Raw genomic sequence first — 20,458 nt, 5'->3', positions numbered from 1 at the left:
GAGTGGGAACCCTGTATCTATTCATTTGTTTTGGGGCTTTTAGTTTGTTTATGTATCTTAGCAATTGTGAAGAATGTTGCAGTGAACTCAGGAGGGCAGATATCTCTTTGAGATCCTGTTTTTATTTCCTTTGGGTACATACCCAGCAGTGAAAGTTCTGCACTGAATTTTAGATCTGCTTTTAATTTTTAAAGAATCTATTTATTGTTTTCCAAAGTGAAAAGGGAAAACTTATACCTGTTGGTGGGAATATAAACTGGCCTAACCTTTTCATCACATCCTCGCCAACACCTGCTGTATCACTTTCTTGATGATAGACCTTCTAACAGGAATGAGGTGACATCTCATGATTTTGATTTTCATTTTCTGACGATTTGTGATGTTTGGCATCTTTTCATATGTGTGTTGGCTACTCTGATGTCCTCTGGAAAAAGAAAATGTCTATTTAGTTCTGTGCATTTCTTAATCATTTTTTTAAGTTGTAAAAGTTCAAAATATATTTTGGATGTGAATCCTTATATTTACAGGTTAATAATAATGCATGGTTTGCAAGAAAATTTCTCCCACTCTGCAGGCTGTCTTTTCATTTTGTTAACTGTCTATATGTTGCTCAGACAGTTAAGAATCCCCCTGTAGTGTGGGAGATCTGGTTTTGATCCCTGGGTTGGGAAGATACCTGGAAGGAGGACATGGGCAACCCATTCCAGTATTCTTGCCTGGAGAATCCACATGGCCAGAGGAGCCTGGCAGCCTACAGTCCATGGGGGTCACAAAGAGTTGGACACAACTGAGTGACTAAGCATGCAACCCATGCTGTGCAGAAGCTTTTGTGTTTGATGGAGTCCCATTTGTTGATTTGTGCTTTTGGTGTCATTTCCAAAAACACATTGCCAAGATGGTTATCAGGGAAATTCTTCCCCATGATTTCTTCTAGAAGCATGTTTCATAGTTAAGTCTTTGATCTGTTTTGAGTTCATTTGTTGTGAGTAATGTGAAACAGGGTTCCAATTTCATTGTTCTGCATATTTTTTCTTCACTTTTTCTAGCACTGGTTGTGGAAAGGACTATCTTTTCCCCAATAGAGTTTTAGGCCCCCTTGTCAAATAATAGTTGACCAAAGATGCCAGGATTTAATTCTAGAATTTCTATTATGTTTTATTGTTGTCTATGGTTGTGCCAGCACCATACTGTTTTTATCATCCTGAATTTGTAGTGTGAAATCAGAAACCTGATACATTTGTTCTTTTTTCTCAAGATAGCTTAACTTTGGCTTTTCTTTTGTGGTTGCTTCAGTCCATGTGATCACAGAGTCGGACATAACTTAGTGACTTAACAGCAACAACAAATAAGTTTTAGAGTTGATTCTTTTATTTCTAATAACACCATGCAAACTCATCTATTGTATCTGTAGATGAGTTTGCATGGTGTGGATGTTTTAGCAATAGTAAATCTTCCAGTTCTTGAACATTGAAAGGCTTTTCATTTGTTGTGTGTCTTTTGGATTCTTTCAACAGAGTCTTGTAGTTTTCATTGTACAGACTTTTCACTTCCTTGCATAAATCCATTCTTAAATATGTTTGTTACTGTTGTGAATGGGATGTGCACATTAAGTCACTTCAGTCATGCCCAACTCTTAGACACTGTGTACCAGAGCCCACCAGGTTCATCTGTCCATGGAATTCTCCAGGCCAGAATACTAGAGTGTGGAACCATGCCCTCCTCCAGGGGATCTTCCTGACCCAGGGATCAAACCCACGTCTTTTATGTCTCCTGCATTGGCAGGCGGGTTCTTTACCACTAGTGCCACCTGAGTGGGATAGTTTTCATTATTTTTCAAATGTTTCACCATTAGTGAAGAAGAATGCAGCCCATTTCTGTATGTTGATTTTGTACCCTGCCATTTAACTGAAACTAGATCAGTCCCAACAGTGTGGTTGACTCTCTGGGATCTTATATATATATTATATATCTTCATGTTATCATATATATTTCCATAGGATCAATTGTAATGGATTTTTTTATTATAATTTTGAATCCACTCTGGCTCAGCTACAGATTTGTAAAGTTTACCTTACCAAAGAATTCCATTCCTCCTTCCTACTCTTATGGTCACTTTATTTGTTCTGATCATTATTATTTCTTTAACTCTGTTAACTTTAGACTTTAGTTATTCTTTTTGTATTTCCTTGAGGTAGGCAGTTAGGCTGTTTGAGATCTCATTTCTTAACTCATTTGTTTATTACTATAAACTTTCCTCCAAATTAATTTTGCTGTATCCCACAAGGTTTAATATATTTCCTTTTTTGCTTTTTCTCTGAACTATTGGTTGTTTAGAAGTATGTTGCTTACACATGTTTGTAGATCTCAGTTTCCTCTTGTTGATTTCTAGTTTCATATCATTGTGGTCAGGAAAAAAAAAAAAAAAGGTTGGAACAACTTCTGTTTTCTTGAATTTGCTCAGGTTTGCTTTCTATCCTTTCATATGATCCTGCTGCTGCTGCTGCTAAGTTGCTTCTGTCATGTCCGACTCTGTGCGACCCCATAGATGGCAGCCCACCAGGATTCCCTGTCCCTGGGATTCTCCAGGCAAGAACACTGGAGTGGGTTGCCATTTCCTTCTCCAATGCATGAAAGTGAAAAGTGAAAGTGAAGTCACTCAGTCGTGTTCGACTCTTAGCAACCCCATGGACTGTAGCCCACCAGGCTCCTCCATCCATGGGATTTTCCAGTCAAGAGTACTGGAGTGGGGTGCCATTGCCTTCCCCATTCATATGATCCTAGGGACTGTAATGTTGCTCTTGAGTGGAATATTCTATATGTCTGTTAACTCCTTGTGTTCTAAAATACAGTTTAAGACCGTCATTTCCATGCTGACTTTCTGTCCAGACAGCCTATTCACTTCTGACAGTGAGGTACTGAAGTCTCCTACTGTTATATTGTTCTCAGTTTCTCCCTTGAGATCTCTTATTACTTTCTTGATATATTTCCATGCACTGGTGTTGGAGATATATACATATATATATAATCTTCTTGATGTACTGACCCTGTTATCAGTATACACTGCCTTTGTCTATTGTTCATGTTTTCAATGTCACAAGCTATCTCTTTATGCTGTGAATTTGTTATGCAATTGTAGTATAGTTATTTTTAATGTTCTTTCCCTATAATGTTTAACACACTATTCAAAAATTTTGACAACTCATTACCTTAATCAGAGTTTTGTGTATTTTTGACTTTTTCACCTTGAAGAGCGCCTCTCACCCTTTCTTGTACAGTAGGTCGAGGTGGGTGGGGGGTGGGCGCGGTAACCTCCATCAGCTTCTTTGCCCAGGAAAGCCTTTGCTTCCCCATATCTGGAGGATAATGTTGCCGGGTATAATATTCTTGGATGGCAAATGCTATCACTTAATACTCTGTATATATTATTCTACTCTCTCCTGGCTTATACAGTTTCTGCTGAGAGCCTAGTTGAAGGTAGGTTCCTTGTAAGGTACTTTCTCATTTTTCCTGACTGCCTTTTAAATCCCTTATCATTGACTTTCCAGACTTTCATTTTAATGTGTCTGGGGGAAGGTGTTCTTTTGTCATTGAGATAAGGTGTGTTATTAGCTTTCTTGATGTCTACATCCAGGTCTTACTCTGCATTTTGAAAGTTCTAAGCTATTATTTCTTTAAATAAACTTTCTGCCCTCCCCAACTCCCTCCATTCTGGAATACCTGCCATTATTCTTGCTTTCTTAATAGACTCTAATAACTCTCACAGAGTTTCTTCACTTTTTAAAAATCTCTCATTTTCTACCAGAATCATTTCTAAATTCCCATCTTCCAAATCACTTATTCTCTCTTCCATCTTATCTGCCTAATTTCCAATGCTTTCTTATGCATTCTTCACTTCATTTTTGAGTTCTTTAGGTATAGCATTTGTTTGGTCCCTTTTTATAATTGCAATATCTTTAATAAAGTACTTATTTTGTTCATCATTGTTATTTCGGAGATTGAGTTACCTTTGAGTTTTCTAGTAGCTCACTGCATTTCTTCACAACAGCTGTTTTGAATTCTTTGTCTATTAGAGGACACTATTCAAGTCTCCAAGCTCACACGCTGGAGAATTGTCATTTTCTCTTTGTGACACTGTGGTACCATGATTTTTCCTGATCTTTGCTGATCTGTCCCTCTGCTGCTGCATCTGACGAAGTCATCACCTTCCTATTTAGGTGAGACTGTGTGTACTTTGGCTCTAAGACATTCGAGATTAGAAGACTTTCTTTTGTTTTCCAGAAGGTGGCGAGATAGCACAAGTTTTGGGATTCTTTCACCAAAGCTGAGGTTGGGAGGCCTGTCACAAAACCAAACTAAACAAAAAGGGCTCAGGGCGTAGATAAGGAGCTGTGTACTTGGCACTTGGGGATTATATGTGCCTACAGCCCCACAGAGAGCGGATGTGGGAGATGGTGGTGATCCCCCCTTGCTGAAATCCTGGGGCTGAGAGCAGGAAACATGTTCCTTCAGTTCTCTTTGTTGAATTTCTTACCTTTCCTGTCCCTCCTCCAAGAAACATTGGCATTGGAGAGGAGCAGCAGGGCCCCTCTGCCTGTGCAGCCATCCTACATTCTATATTAGATATATGTACATACATACACACGTTATATATATGCACATACACATGTACACACACATTATATATATATATGTATATACACATATGCACACACACAGTTTTTTCCCCTCAAACATTTTTTCAACTGTCTCCTAGCGTAGTTGTATCACCCTGCATGTTTTGCATGATTATTCTATCTTTGGTTATAAATTTAGACAATTTATCATTTTTCAGATGCTTATTCTAGGAGTCACAGAAAAGGGTGGAGGTAAGGGTGCATTCAACAGACTCAAGTAGCCTTCAACCAGCCCCTGCTGCCCTCCCATTCATTCAGTTAAGATGCCCATGCTGCATTCTTACCATCATTATGACCCTGGGCATGCACTTCAGAAGGAAGCCTGCCTTCCTGGACTGGGAAGGAACCAGGATGATATCCACTGAAACCTCTGCTGCCCTCCCATTCATTCAGTTAAGATGCCCACGCTGTATTCATACCCTCTTCATGGCCCTGGGCATGCACTTCAGAAGGAAGCGTGCCTTCCTGAATTGGGAAGGAACCAGGAGGATGTCCACTGAAACCACTGAATGTTCTTTCAGGCCCCACCAACCACTCACCAAATAGTAGGGTTTGCTTCAAACAGTAGAATTTCAGCTTTAAACTTTGTCTTCTTAAGACAAACAGCTTTGAGACTCTCCCTTCTTTTTGTTGTTCAGTCACTAAGTTGTGTCCAGCTCTTTATGACCCCATGGACTGCAGCATCCCAGGCTTCTCGCTCCTTCACTATCTCCTGGAGGTTGCTCAAACTCATGTCCATTGAGTTGGTAATGCTTTCTAATCATCTTGTCCTCTGCCCATAGATTTAGAAATATGCTTTAATTTAAAAATAGGAAATTATAAGTATTATTTTCAAATACTTATCATGTTTTAAAAGTCTCACTATAAGTCAAAACTAAGGCTTAATTGACTAATACTCTTGCTATGATTGTTCTGTGATCCAAAGAAGAAATCATTGGGGGATTTTTGGCTATCAGTTCAGCATCTACTCGGAGAAGGCAATGGCACCCCACTCCAGTACTCTTGCCTGGAAAATCCATGGACAGAGGAGCCTGGTAGGCTGCAGTCCATGGGGTTGCTAAGAGTCGAACACAACTGAATGACTTCACTTTCACTTTTTACTTTAATGCATTGGAGAAGGAAATGGCAACCCACTCCAGTATTCTTGCCTGGAGAATCCCAGGGACAGAGGAGCCTAATGGGCTGCTGTCTATGGGGTCGCACAGAGTCGGACATGACTGAAGCAACTTAGCATCAGCATCAGCATCTACTGTGAATATTAGATTGCTTTTGTTTTATTGTTTTTATTTTTTCTGGAAGAGTAATGAAAAATAATCTTTTAAAGGAATATCCTATATTTCATGATTATTAAACCTATTATGATTGATGGAAGAATTTATCTCTACTGGGTACTGCTTGTTAGTGGGGAGTAAAAAATAAGGTATTGAAAATGTTAATTACATACAGAGGAAGGAACATTATGGAGTGCTCAGTAATGCATTATTAAAGTGGTGGAGAAACATTAACTTTTTAACCATGACAGAGGGAAAGATCAGACGTTTCCCTGCAGAGTCACAACCTAATGGTTCAATATTTCATGCGGTATTGCTACAGGCAAGCAACATGCTTGTACTGAAATCCTGTCATGCTGGGAGCACACAGAACTGAAGGCACAGGCTTTGTTTAGACACCGGCAGCCAAATTGCTGACTCCTCAGGGAGAGAAGACTCCCTTCTTGCTTCTTACCTTGATCCTGAGGCAGCTTGTTCTCTGCTGGAGAGTCTCCCATCCTTGGCTGGACTTCTCAGCCTTTGTGCAGACTAGTTAAGGCCAGGTGGTTTTATAATTGGAAACCAGAATTGGGGATCAATTCTTCTAGTTTATCATTGTTGCTCAACATCAAGCTACAAATTCATCAACTTAATTCTTAGACTGCATAATGAGTGACTTTATAGTCAATATTTTGTTGTGACCTGGAAGGACTTCTAGAGATCTTTCTCTCTTCTCTAAGCAGTCTTACATATAAATGAAGGTCAATTTTAGGTTCTGATTACTATTAGAGTCACGTTAAATGAAGCTTCCTATCCATTTCCCAGCAACTGTCTTTTATTTAGCCTGACAACAGAAGTATCTAGTGCCCACAGGAAAGTCTCCAGGGAAGTCATGGTGGGCAGTTCCCTGCAAACTCAGAGTCACCCCCTCTGCCAGCAACCCACCTGAGTAAAAACCATGTTTCCCAGGTCTGTCCTGGGGGGAGTGCTGGAGGGGGGAAATTCAATAAAAGCCTCACCTCTCCATCTGCTGGGGGTGTAATCAATCAGAGTGGGCATTTTGGACATTTCTCAGAAGTTCCAGTGGAATCAAGCCTCACTGCCTACAGCACAGACCATCAAACCCTATGAGAAGACCTTCCTCCCTTCTCCTTGTTCTCACCTCTGTGCACAAAATGACCTAACAAACCATCCTTCTCCCACCCCATTCTTAAATCAAGTTCTCAGCACTAGGGGACCCAAAATAGAAAGCCAACTCACTATTAATAACTTCTCTCTTTGTTCACAAGAAAATGATATTAGCCTTTTAATTTATATAATATCAATGCTTAATATTTATCCTCTGCTTTAAATATTAAGAGCATCTATGTCATAATTTAAAAGCCAGTACTAGTAAACTCATTTTCCAAATTAGGAAATTATATTTCAGATTTAATTATTATACAATTTCTCACCCTAGTGGTCCTTCATCAATTATCCTACTCTTTATTTTATACCAGTCAGTTCCCTGGAAATCCCTCTTTGTTCATTTCTTAACAATGATGACATGAAAAATTATAGCATTCCATGAAAGGAGAAATGACTCAGGAAACTGACAACTGGATACAAAACTCAGATTTGTGTTGTACAAGTTGTGTTGATGAAATCCACATATGTTCCACCTAATGAACTATCATATATCATTGTTTTATTTGTGATTAAGTTGATAGAATAGAATAGAACTGATCAGTCCTTCTCTTATGTCTATAGGAATGTTATATTGCTTTTTCAAAGTATTCAGCAATTGATGCATGAAACCAATAATCCAACACTGTTTCCTGAAGCAGGGCTACATCAAAAAGTCTCTGTCCAGCATTCAAATTTAAGTAAAAAGCAAGAAAAATGTTTAAAATAATTTCTTGAGAAAATTCCCCTTCCCCAGCAGGAAGGATTGCATTCTAAATGTACAGCAGAACCTAACACCTTTCCCTTATTTCCAGGGCCCTTTAGCTCTGTCTCTCCCATAACATCTTACATTGATCCATCCCTGCAGGCTCTGAGAAACTGTTAGATCGTCCTGTTCTGTGCTTTGCTTTCCCACCTCTGGCTTTCCTCCTCTTTTCCATTTTGTCCTCATTGCTCAGTTCAACGAGGACATACAACTGGCATACAACTTAATTGTCATGATTAGCACACCCTCTCCCACAATTCTACTGTCCATAATCATTTTACTTCTTCCCCAGAAGTTACCAATATATTTCTTATTGTCCTGTTCACAAAGCACAGAGAAAAAGAAAAACAAACAAAAACACAAGTGAAGGAACATTTGTTGGCTTGCAGGACAAAATCAAGTCGCCTAATACATATGTATAGATTTGTAAGGCACAGAAAAAGAAATATTTCAGTACTGGCTGAAATTTTTCCATAATTGATACAAAGTATAAACCTACAGATCTGAGAAGCAAAATCAACACCAAACTGAATAAACATAAAGAAAACCACAGCAAGTCAATCTGAAGTCGCATTCTTGAAAATCCAGAGATCAGATCAGATCAGTCTCTCAGTCATGTCCGACTCTTTGCAACCCCATGAATTGCAGCACGCCAGGCATCCTTGTCCATCACCAACTCCCGGAGCTCACTCAGACTCATGTCGATCGAGTCAGTGATGCCATCCAGCCATCTCATCCTCTGTTGTCCCCTTCTCCCCCTGCCCCCAATCCCTCCCAGCATCAGAGTCTTTTCCAATGAGTCAACCAGACAAAACACATACAGTGTGCACAAACATGGACATGATACCTGATTTGCTCTCAGAAGACTAGCAGTACAATCCAGAGGACAACAGAGCCAGATCTTCAGAGTACAAAAAGGGGAAAGAATAGCTGTCAATTTTATACCCAGTGAGAATATCTTTCAAAAAAGTTAAGATTCTATTCCTAGTCTTTTAAGGAACTCCCATACTGTTTCCCACAGTTTCTGTACTGACTTCCATTTCCTCCAACAAGATGGAAGGGTTTCTTTTCTCTGCAGCCTCTCCAGAATTTATTGTTTATAGACTTTGTGAGGATGGCCATTCTGACCAGTGTGAGATGGCACCTCATTGTGCTTCTGATTTGCATTTCTCTATTAATGAATGATGCTGAGCATCTTTTCATGTGCATATTGACCATCTGTATGTCTTCTTTGGAGAAATGTCAATTTAGGCTCTCTGCCCATGTTTTGATTGGGTTGTTTGCTTTTTAATACTGAGCTGCATGAGCTGTTTGTATATTTTAGAGATTAATCCCTTTTCAGTTGCTTCCTTTGCAAATATTTTCTCCTATTCCATGGGATGTCTTTTCATCTTGTTTATGGTTCCCTTTGTTGTGCAAAAACTTTTGTTTACTTTTATTCTCATTAGTCTAGAAGATGAGTCAAAGAAAACCTTACTGTGATTTAGTCAAAGAGTATTCTGACTATATTTTCCTCTAACAATATCTGACCTTGCATTTATGTGACCCAGAAATCCCACTCCTGGGCACATACCCAGAGAAAACCATAATTCAAAAGGATACATGCACCCCAGTGTTCACTGCAGCACTCTTTACACTAGCGAGGACATGGAAACAACCTGAATGTCCATCAACAGAGGAATGGATAAAGATCTGGTACATACATATGATTGAATTTTACTCAGCCCTAAAAAGGAATTAAATTGGGTAATTTGTAGAGATGTGGATGAACCTAGAGACTGTACAGCGTGAAGTAAGTCAGAAAGAGAAAAACAAATACTATATATTAAGTCGTTTATGTGGAATATGGAAAAAATGATATAGACAGTCTTATTTACAGAGCAGAAATAGAGACACAGATGTAGAAAACAAATGTATGGACACCAAGGAGGGATAGGGGAAGTAGGATTAATTGGGAGATTGGTGTTGGCATATAGACAAACTACCCTGTATAAAGGAGATAACTAATGAGAGCTTGTTCTACAGCACAGGGACCTGTACTCAGTGCTCTGTGGTGACCTAAATGGGGAGGAAATCCAAAAAAGAGGGGGTTTATGTATAAGAAAGCTGATTCATTTTGTTGTAAATAGAAACTAACACAATATCGTAAAACAACTACATTCCAATAAATTTTAAAGCAAATTACAATTCCTTTCCAGCAGATGAAAACAGTATGCTGCTGCTGCTGCTAAGTCACTTCAGTCGTGTCTGACTCTGTGCAACCCCATAGACAGCAGCCCACCAGGCTTCACTGTCCCTGGGATTCTCCAGGCAAGAACACTGGAGTGGGTTGCCATTTCCTTCTCCAATGCATGAAAGTGAAAAGTGAAAGTGAAGTCGCTCAGTCGTCCCCGACTCTTAGCGACTCCATGGACTGCAGCTTACCAGGCTCCTCCATCCATTGGGATTTTCCAGGCAAGAGTGCTGGAGTGGGTTGCCATTGCCTTCTCCAGAAAACAGTATAAGAAGTATTAAAAAAAAAAAAAAAAAACTGTCTAGGCAATACAAGAATACTGAATGCAAATTTACAAGGATGCCAGTGCTTTTTCTCAAAATGGTAAATATGTGACTAAATGTGAATATATTTTCTCCTTTTAACCTCTTCAACAGTTAATTGACTATGCAATAATTGTTTAAACCAAAAATAATATGTTTTAGTGTTTACAACATAGATACCACAAAGTTCATGACAATAGCAACACAAAAGAGAAGGGACAGGAAAACATACCTTGTGTTAGTCACTAAAATATAGCATTAGAAGAGTAAGATTTAGGTAATAATTGAATAATAGAGTAGGATTGTTAAAAATGCATTAACCTATAAGAAGGTGACAAGAAGGAAAACAGCACTGAGTACAAATAGAGGGAAACATGAAAAAAGCCAGTCTATTTAAACCTAACTGTATTCACTTTATAAAGATTAAGTGGTATCAAATCCCCAACCAAAAGGGAAAACTACCATTTGTAAGAAAGCCTAACTATATGCACTCTATTAGAAAATCTACATTAATGTAAAGATACAGGAAAGGTAGAAATAAAAAGGCTACATACTGCAAAGACTAATCAAAGAAGGTCGGGGCTGTCATATGATGGTGGTGGTGTGGTCACTCAGTCGTGTCCAACTCTTTGCAATCCATGGACTGTAGCCCACCAGGCTCCTCTGTCTATGGAGTTTCCCAGTCAGGAATACTGGAGAGAGTGGCCATTTCCTTCTCCAGGAGATCTTCCTGACCCAGGGATCGAACCTGGGTCTCCTATCTTGCAGCCAGCTTCTTACTGACTGAGCCACCAGGGAAGCCCACTGTTATATGAGTATCAGACAGAAAAGATTTTAGAACAAGGGATATTTTATAAATATAGTTGAATAATACATAACAAAAAGATCAGTTGAATAGAACAGTCCTCAATGCATGTGTACTTAACAGAGTTTCAAGATAAACGAAGCCCCCAAATTGATAGATTTGAAAACTTAGATAAATCTGCAATTATAGTTAGAGATTTCATCAACCCTCCTCAATAACTGATAAAACAAGTAGACATAAATTAATAAGAAAATGGAAATTTCATCAACCCTATTAACTAAAGTGACCTAATTGTTCTTTTTAAAACGTGCCTCTGTGGACAGCAAAATACACATTCATTTCAAGTGCACGTGGAATATTCAGCCAAGACAAAGAATATTCTGGGTCATTGAAAAACAGATTAATAAACTAAAATGTTTGAAGTCATGAAAAATATATTCCCTGGCCACCACAAAATCAGACTAAAAATGAGTAAAAACGTATATAGAAAACACTGAAATACTTGAAAAGTAAACAGTAAGTTTCTAAGTAACCCAAGGGTCAAAGTTAGTTGCCACAAGGAACCTAAGAAAACAGTTTGCACTCAATGAAAATGCAAGCACTAAACACTTCAAAAAATTTTCATAAATCAAATCCAGCAATTTATATTAATAAAAAAAGATAACATATCATGACCAAGTGGGCCCTATCCCAGAAGACTGGCTTAACATCTGAAAACCAATGTCATTCACAGTCAACAGGCTAAAAATGAAAACAAATTCATGATCATATCAATAGATGCACATAACGCTTTTGACAAAAATTAACACCGATTTATGGTACAGATTGTCAGCTAGCTATATACTAAAGGAAACTTCTTCAACCCAGTAAAGGCATCTACAGAAAATTTATAGCTTATTATTCACTGATGAAGCCTGAATGGATTCCTCATAAGATCAGAACCCAGGGTGAAAATACCTAAGTTTACAAGTTCTATTCAAATTCCTAGCCAGTGCTATGAAACAAGGAAAAAATCTAGAGACCAGAAATAAATAAAAATATTTTTATTTATATGATGTTATCAGCACGGCAAAGTGCAAAGCCAGTGGAACTAATAAGAAAGGTAAAGATGTTGCCTGATACAAGGACACAATTTAAATCAGTGTCAGCAATGAATGATTGGAATATTGCATTTTTTAAATTGTCCTATTATACTGGCATAAAAATTTGAAATACCTAGGAATAAATTTAACAAAATATGTGCAAGACTATGTGCTGAGACTATAAGACATAGCTGAGAAGTTATAAACACCTGAACAGAAGGAGGGGCAGAGATGAGATCATGGGTCAGAACTCAGTGGCATTTTAGGTTTGTAAAACTGTTTCTGTTTTCTTTTCTTCTTTTTTTTAAAATTTAATTTTATTTAACTTTACAATATTGTATTGGTTTTGCCATATATCAAAATGAATCTGCCACAGGTATACATGTGTTCCCCATCCTGAACCCTCCTCCCTCCTCCCTCCCCATACCATCCCTCTGAGTCGTCCCATTGCCCCAGCCCCAAGCATCCAGTATCGTGCATCGAACCTGGACTGGTGACTCGTTTCATATATGACATTATACATATTTCAATGCCATTCTCCCAAATCATCCCACCCTCTCCCTCTCCCACAGAGTCCAAAAGACTGTTCTATACATCAGTGTCTCTTTTGCTGTCTCGTATACAGGGTTATTGTTACCATCTTTCTAAATTCCATATATATGTGTTAGGATACTGTATTGGTATTTTTCTTTCTGGCTTACTTCACTCTGTATAATAGGCTCCAGTTTCATCCACCTCATTAGAACTGATTCAAATGTATTCTTTTTAATGGCTGAGTAATACTCCATTGTGTATATGTACCACTGCTTTCTTATCCATTCATCTGCTGATGGACATCTAGGTTGCTTCCATGTCCTGGCTATTATAAACAGTGCTGCGATGAACATTGGGGTACACGTGTCTCTTTCCCTTCTTGTTTCCTCAGTGTGTATGCCCAGCAGTGGGATTGCTGGATCATAAGGCAGTTCTATTTCCAGTTTTTTAAGGAATCTCCACACTGTTCTCCATAGTGGCTGTACTAGTTTGCATTCCCACCAACAGTGTAAGAAGGTTCTCTAAAGCTGAGAGAATTCTGTTTTCTTTTTTAAACTTCTGTTTTACATTGGAGTATAGCCAATTTACAGTGTTGTGATGGTTTCAGGTGGACAGCAAAGATACTCAGCCATACCTGTGCATGTGTCCATTCTCCCCCAAACTTCCCTCCCCCCCAGACTGCCACATCACAGAGTTCCCTGTGCTGTACAGAAGGTCTTTGTTCATTATCTGTTTTAAATATAGCAGTGTGTACGTGTCTGTCCCAAACTCTCTAAGTCTGTGAGTCTGTTTCTGATTTGTAAATAAATTCATTTGTATCATGTTTTTAAAATTCCACATATAAGGTATCTCATACGCTGTTTCTCAGAAGACAGTATTTTGAAGATGTAGATTTTCTTACCTGTAGATAGTCTATTGAAGGAACACAGTTTCAATCACAAGTCCAGGAAGCTAACTGGTTTTACTTTTTTTTTTTAACTTTCTTCCTTTTTTTTCAGTGTCTGTAGAAATTGATATACTGGTTCTAAAATGTATGTGAAATGGCAGAGGGTTTATAATAGCTGACATTATTTTTAAAAGGAAGAACAAAGTTGGAGAATTTATACATGTTTCAAAAACACACCATTGAGCTAAAGGAAATAAAGTGGTGTGGAACTGGTGAAAGAATAGAGGAGTAGTCCAGTGGAAAGAAGAGAAAGTCCAGAGATGGGCCAGCACATAGAACATAAAATGACCTTTGACAAAACCATGAGATAATTGAGTGAGAAACGAGAGAATCCCATCAGCATCCACACAGAAGGGACGAGACCCTTCAACTGTGCTCTTGACCATGAACACTGCAAGGTACCTGATGACTCACCATCGTCATGACTGGCACCCAGATGCATTTAGAAAAACTGCCAAACCTCTCACATGTATTCTCTGTTAGAATTCTGTTTCAAAGAGTTCTGCGGGGATGCATTAAGATAATGGCATGCGAGCACTTAGTACTTGCTGTGGTCTGCCACAGATTGTAATCAATTTTGGCATCAGTACTGAAACAAAGGTGAGAAGAGTACCTGCATCATAGCACTTTATGAGCAAGAGGGCTGTAAAGTGTCTGCAGCACAGTAGTCTTTCAACACAGTTGAGTTACTAGTAAAAGTGATCGTTGTAGCTGTAGTAGGAGCTATAACGTGTGTGGCCATTCTTATGTTTAGCAGCAGTATTTCTGAAATAGCTATTGATTAAATCAATATCTACCTTTTCTACTTCACATGGATATTGGCTGGTGAAGATGAAAATTACTCCTTAAGTACTTTGTGTCTCCCATTCCAAACCATTTCTTGTTTCTTCGTCCCTTAGAAGGACAGGAAATCAGCAACGAGTGCTGGTAAGAGATGGGGCTTCTGGTCATTTCACTCAAGTAAAGTAATATATCAGGCCTTGTTAATACAGTACATCAGCTGGTGTATTAGTTTGCCTAATGGTGACATTCATTTTTAATTATTTGAAGAGTTGTCTTATAACTTGCCTTACCTCTCAAAGTTCTGTGATCACTGGCTTTTGCTATCATTGAAGTCTGAAGTACAGATAGAGTGTAGAAGATATAGACTATGAAAATAATTGAAAATACTCAGCTTTTAGACTAAGTCATTCAGAATATATCACTTCTACTAAAGAAAGTGTCTTTAATTTACACTGCTTGGATTTGTAAACATTACCATGAATATACTGGGCTTTTTTTTATTGTACATTTTATTTTATTTTTTTTTAATTTAAATTTATTTATTTTAATTGGAGGCTAATTACTTTACAATATTGTATTGGTTTTGCCATACATCAACATGAATCCACCATGGGTATACACGTGTTCCCCATCCTGAACCCCCCTCAAACCTCCCTCCCCTTACCATCCCTCTAGGTCATCCCAGTGCACCAGCCCCAAGCATCCTGTATCCTGCATCAGACCTGGACTGGTGATACATTTCTTATATGATATTATACATGTTTCAATGCCATTCTCCCAAATCATCCCCCTCCTCCCTCTCCCACAGAGTCCAAAAGACTGTTCTATACATCTGTGTCTCTTTTGCTCTCTCACATACAGGGTTATTGTTACCATCTTTCTAAATTCCATATATATGCATTAGTATACTGTATTGGTGTTTTTCTTTCTGGCTTACTTCACTCTGTATAATAGGCTCCAGTTTCATCCACCTCATTAGAACTGATTCAAATGTATTCTTTTTAATGGCTGAGTAATATTCCATTGTGTATATGTACCACAGCTTTCTTATACTGTTTTTAAGTGTAGTTAACTTCTTAGGAACCTAGAAATCATTTCTATTTACCCATATGATACAGAGGTTGTTTTTATGATTATGGGCTTCCCAGGTGGCTCAGTGACAAAGAATCTGCCTGCCAGTGCAGGAGACACAGAAATGCAGGTTCGATTCCTGGGTCAGGAACATCTGCTGGAGTAGGAAATGGCCTCCCACTCCAGTATTCTTGCCTGGAAAATCCCATGAACAGAGGAGCCTGGCGGTCTACGGTTCATCCGGTTGTAAAGAGTCAGACACAACTTAGCAACAGAGCACACACACATTTCTGATTATATTCATCTTTTATTAGTAAACGAAGTTCCCTAAACCAAGTAGTTAGCTTTTGGCCTTTTATCATAGATTAGTGAAGATTTTTCTTCACATTGGCTATCATTTGTAAATATTTAGTTTGGCTGGTTTAAACAAGCTGCTTCGTGTTTTCTGAGTCTCAAATTAGACATTTGGTGATGAGGGAGTGTAGAGCTTTCAAATATCCTGGAAGGTTCACCCTTCAGATTTGATCTATGTGTAAAGGTGTCACTAGAATTATTATTATTTTTTTGTTGTTAGCATTATAATGTTGCAAAGTTAGAAAGTGAAAATCAGGGAGTGGGGAAAACTGAATCCAGACCGACTGTCAAAGACGTAGCCAATGTGGAGAAAGTTGTTTTTAATGAAACTTGGGGAAAAAAATCAACAGTAAACACAGTATATCACCTTGATATTGCATCTCAGATACAAATGCCCTAATGCATTTTTAACATAGATTTATTTAACACTCCCTCCAAAAACCCACCAGTTTTATAGGAAAAATCTCAGTGAATCTGTTGACATTCATGAGAATTCACACACAAAATATTTTAAAATTTGCACGTTTTCACTTGCTTGAATATATGTGCTCTGATTAAAATTCAGACTCTGCCTAATATAAAAGTGAAAGTGATCTGACAATAGTGTAAGTTACTAGGGGTGGTATTAAAAAAAAAAAAAAAAAAACAACTCAGAAAACAGAAAGGCTTTTGTTTTGTATCCATTGACTACAGAGCAGGATCCCTCACTCAGCTGTCAATCTGCAGACAGAAACATTGCGGTGGCCAAGAAGTTCTTTTTGGGTTTTTCTGTACCATCTTACAGGAAAAACTTCTTGCCCAACCCGACATCCAATCCTGTTTGTTACAGAAGCCATGCTACTGCTGCTGCTGCTGCTGCTGCTGCTGCTGCTGCTGCTAAGTCGCTTCAGTCATGTCCGACTCTGTGCGACCCCATAGACGGCAGCCCACCAGGCTCCACCATCCCTGGGATTCTCCAGGCAAGAACACTGGAGTGGGTTGCCATCTCCTCCTCCAATGCATGAAAGTGAAAAGTGAAAGTGAAGTCGCTCAGTCGTCTGACTCCTAGCGACCCTATGGACTATAGCCCACCAGGCTCCTCCGTCCATGAGGTTTTCCAGGCAAGAGTACTGGAGTGGGGTGCCATTGCCTTCTCCATACAGAAGCCATACTTCAACAAAAAAGGCAGTCTACATACAAAAGTTAACTATCCAGGGCACAGATTTGATTTTTCCCCATTTGCCTTCTCTCTGAAAGAAACAGTAACAACAACTACAACTATAGAGCAATTTGATGCACATTTTCATTTTGAAATTATTTCAGACTTACAAGTGTTGCATATGTCCACGTATCCTTCACCAAGATTGACCAAGTAATGTTTTATCAAATTTACTTAATCATTTGTTCTATTTTCCTGAAATGTTAAAGACAGAAAACAAGGATTTGTATTTCATAACCACCATCTAATTAATTATTTAAATCAGGATATTAACACTGATTCAGTTCTATTACCTACTTTACAGATCTAATTCAGAATTTTCCAATCATCTCACAGCTGTCATTCATTTTTCTCCAGAATCCAGGTCAGCCTTATGGTTTCCATCTTCTTCATCTCCCTTCATAGGAGACAGTCTTTCTGTCTCTTTCATGTGAAGATTAAAGACCAGTTATTTTTATAGACTGTGACTCAGTTAGGGTTTGTCTGATTACATCCTTAGCTAATTGGGGGCTGGGAAGTGCCGGAATGCTCAGCGTTTATGTCACCATCCTACTCAGCCCATCACTGCAGGAAGCACTGGATTTGTCACCTGTGGGAATAACTCTGAACTTTACATTTCAGCTGAAAAGCTGCTTATTTGCCTTTCCATAACTAATAAGTAATCTGTTGAGATTTTGAGTCTACATAAATATTCCTCTTCCCATAATATCTTCACCTACATACACTTTTAGCACCCACTGATAATTTGCCAAAAGCCATTAGTGGGGAACTGCCAAGACACATGGAGTTTTTCAGTTCCCAGAGTACTTTATCTAATTTAGTTCTGCAGTTATCAAAAAAATAAAATAGTCTGCCATATAATTTATAAAGCAGGAGCAAGTATTAAAATCCCCTAAATTACTTTTAGTGCAGAACTTAGATGTAAATGTTTTTTTAAAGTAAATTAGTAATCTTTATCTAAATGTTTTTATGCATTTAGCATCAATGTTTTAATATGAATTCTTACCCAAAATCCAAATGGAGCAGGTCTGTTTCCAGGCAGATGGCAGCCAAGACAAGAGACTCTTGCCTTCCTGTAGACAACAGAAACATTTTGCAAAAAGAGAGACTACAGATATAAAGTCCTTGTTGTTAAATTTGAAAACTACCACTCAAAGATAAACAGCATGTTACAAATATACTCAATCCCTCAAGTGGTCCAGTCAGTCAGCTTTCGCTAGGTGAGTATACACACCCTGGCTAGCAGTGGAGTATTAGGGACCATAACCTTTGACCTAGAGACACAGTGTACGCAAACTTGAAATGGTGTTCAAATCTATCTAATGGTGAGGTGGCTGTGCTTGTTACCCCTCATGCAACATTAATCTGACTATCCTTCTTATTGACTAGATCAGTTTAACTTTTTCCACTGTATGTCTTGCAGGTCCCCTTTTAATTCTTATGGTCTTAAAACAATGCATATGCTAAATTCCAATGCCTACCTGATATCCTGTGTTTATTGTTCAAACACTAAGTGAGATTTGAGATGCATTTGGGGGAATTTATGACAGTAAGGGCATTGCTTAGCTACAGTAAAAATAATAGCCTACAAATGGATGTGACTGTTTAAGAAAACCAAACCAGATTATTATTATGGTATAGTTTCAGTCTTTTACTTAGAAATACCACTGTTACTGCTTCTTGGCCATTGGCTAAGATCAAGTGTAGAAATACCACTGTCAAGGACAACTGAAGTCAATACATCATGATAATTTTACTGGCATTTGACTAAGATATGTCTAAACTGTTAAGTTCATTTTGGTACACAACCAAGTCATAGTTTTGAGAGGCTGCTGCTGCTGCTAAGTCACTTCAGTCGTGTCTGACTCTGTGCGACCCCATAGACGGCAGCCCAGCAGGCTCCCCCATCCCTGGGATTCTCCAGGCAAGAACACTGGAGTGGGTTGCCATTTCCTTCTCCAATGCATGAAAGTGAAAAGTGAAAGTGAAGTCGCTCAGTCGTGTCTGACCCTCAGCGACCCCATGGACTGTAGCCTACCAGGATCCTCCATCCATGGGATTTTCCAGGCAAGAGTACTGGAGTGGGGTGCCATTGCCTTCTCCATTCGAGAGGCTAGGGGAAGACGAATGTAATCAATTCCTCTATTACTCAAAATTATGGGTGATTTCACTTTGAATTCATTGTCTCATTAAACAACTTGAATGCATTGCTTAGAAAAATTATTAGAACAAATGAGAAAATAACATGTTTGAGGTTACCTGATGCCATTCTATCATTAGCAGCTTTTGGTCTTTGCATTTGCTCTATTGCTCTGTGCAAAACATGTTTTGTTTAGAGTTTGGTTAAATTTACCCTTTTCTTTGTTTATAAGATTCCCTTGCTATGAGTTTCAACTCAGAATTGTGTACATGCATGCTACTGTACAAAAGATTTAGGTATGCCATAGAAAAAACAATATTTGGGAAAAAAATCTTATTAAGTTCTAAGCCAGATCTTCATGTTTGCTATTCAAGGGTTTAGATTTTTCTTTTTAATTGTCTTTTCTTTATGCATTGCCAAATATTTTTTATACTAATAAACAGAATTTAGTAGCCGATAAAAATAAACATGGAATCCCACTGCTTGGAGGGAGAGCACATTAAAATCATGTACATTTAAATCAAATCTCCTTTCTATCAGATATTTCAATTACACATTTGCTAGGAAATGAAACAATTTTTATAATTTTATGGGCAGAAATATTCATACATTTTAAACTTTTTAATATTACTTGACAACAGTTATCAATATTCATTACACAAGATGGCAGAAGAATTTTAGATGAAGTGGGACAGAGAATGAGATGGTTGGATGGCATCACCGACTCAATGGACATGAGTCTGAGTAAGCTCCAGGAGTTGGTGATGGACAGGGAAGCCTGGCGTGCTGTAGTCCACGGGGTCGCAAAGAAGTCGGACATGACTGAGGGACTGGATTGAACTGAACTGAGGACATTTTCATCGGCTCTAATTAAAATAATCTGGGGACTTAGTAATTTAGCAAGACAGATTCATTCTCAATGTTTAACTAAACTATATGATGCTTTAAAACTATGTCAATGGCATTTATATTATAAAAGTAATATTAGAGATTCCTTGAAACAACTGGAAACACAAAGAAAAAAATTAAAATTACGCCTTGATTGGCAGTATTGTGATCTATGTTTTTGTTTCCTTTTTTCCATTTTTATACATATATACTCACAAATAAACATAAACACCATCCTTTCTCACCCCTGCCCAGCACACCTGCAAACA

The 20,458-nt window shown here is 38.3% G+C and overlaps 1 protein-coding gene across 1 annotated transcript in view; it reads left to right on the top strand.

Annotated features, from left to right (window-relative positions):
• The window catches only part of CSMD1 (CUB and Sushi multiple domains 1), a 2,074,203-nt gene that overhangs the window by 1,081,635 nt on the left and 972,110 nt on the right, over nucleotides 1-20,458 (top strand). The window lies entirely within an intron of this gene.

This window comes from Bos grunniens, chromosome 27 (genome assembly GCF_055505025.1).
Source record: "Bos grunniens cultivar Pamir isolate PY7600 chromosome 27, Bosgru_T2T1.0, whole genome shotgun sequence".
In the NCBI taxonomy this organism is placed as follows: domain Eukaryota; kingdom Metazoa; phylum Chordata; class Mammalia; order Artiodactyla; family Bovidae; genus Bos; species Bos grunniens.
This window is presented reverse-complemented; position numbering and strand designations above follow the sequence as displayed.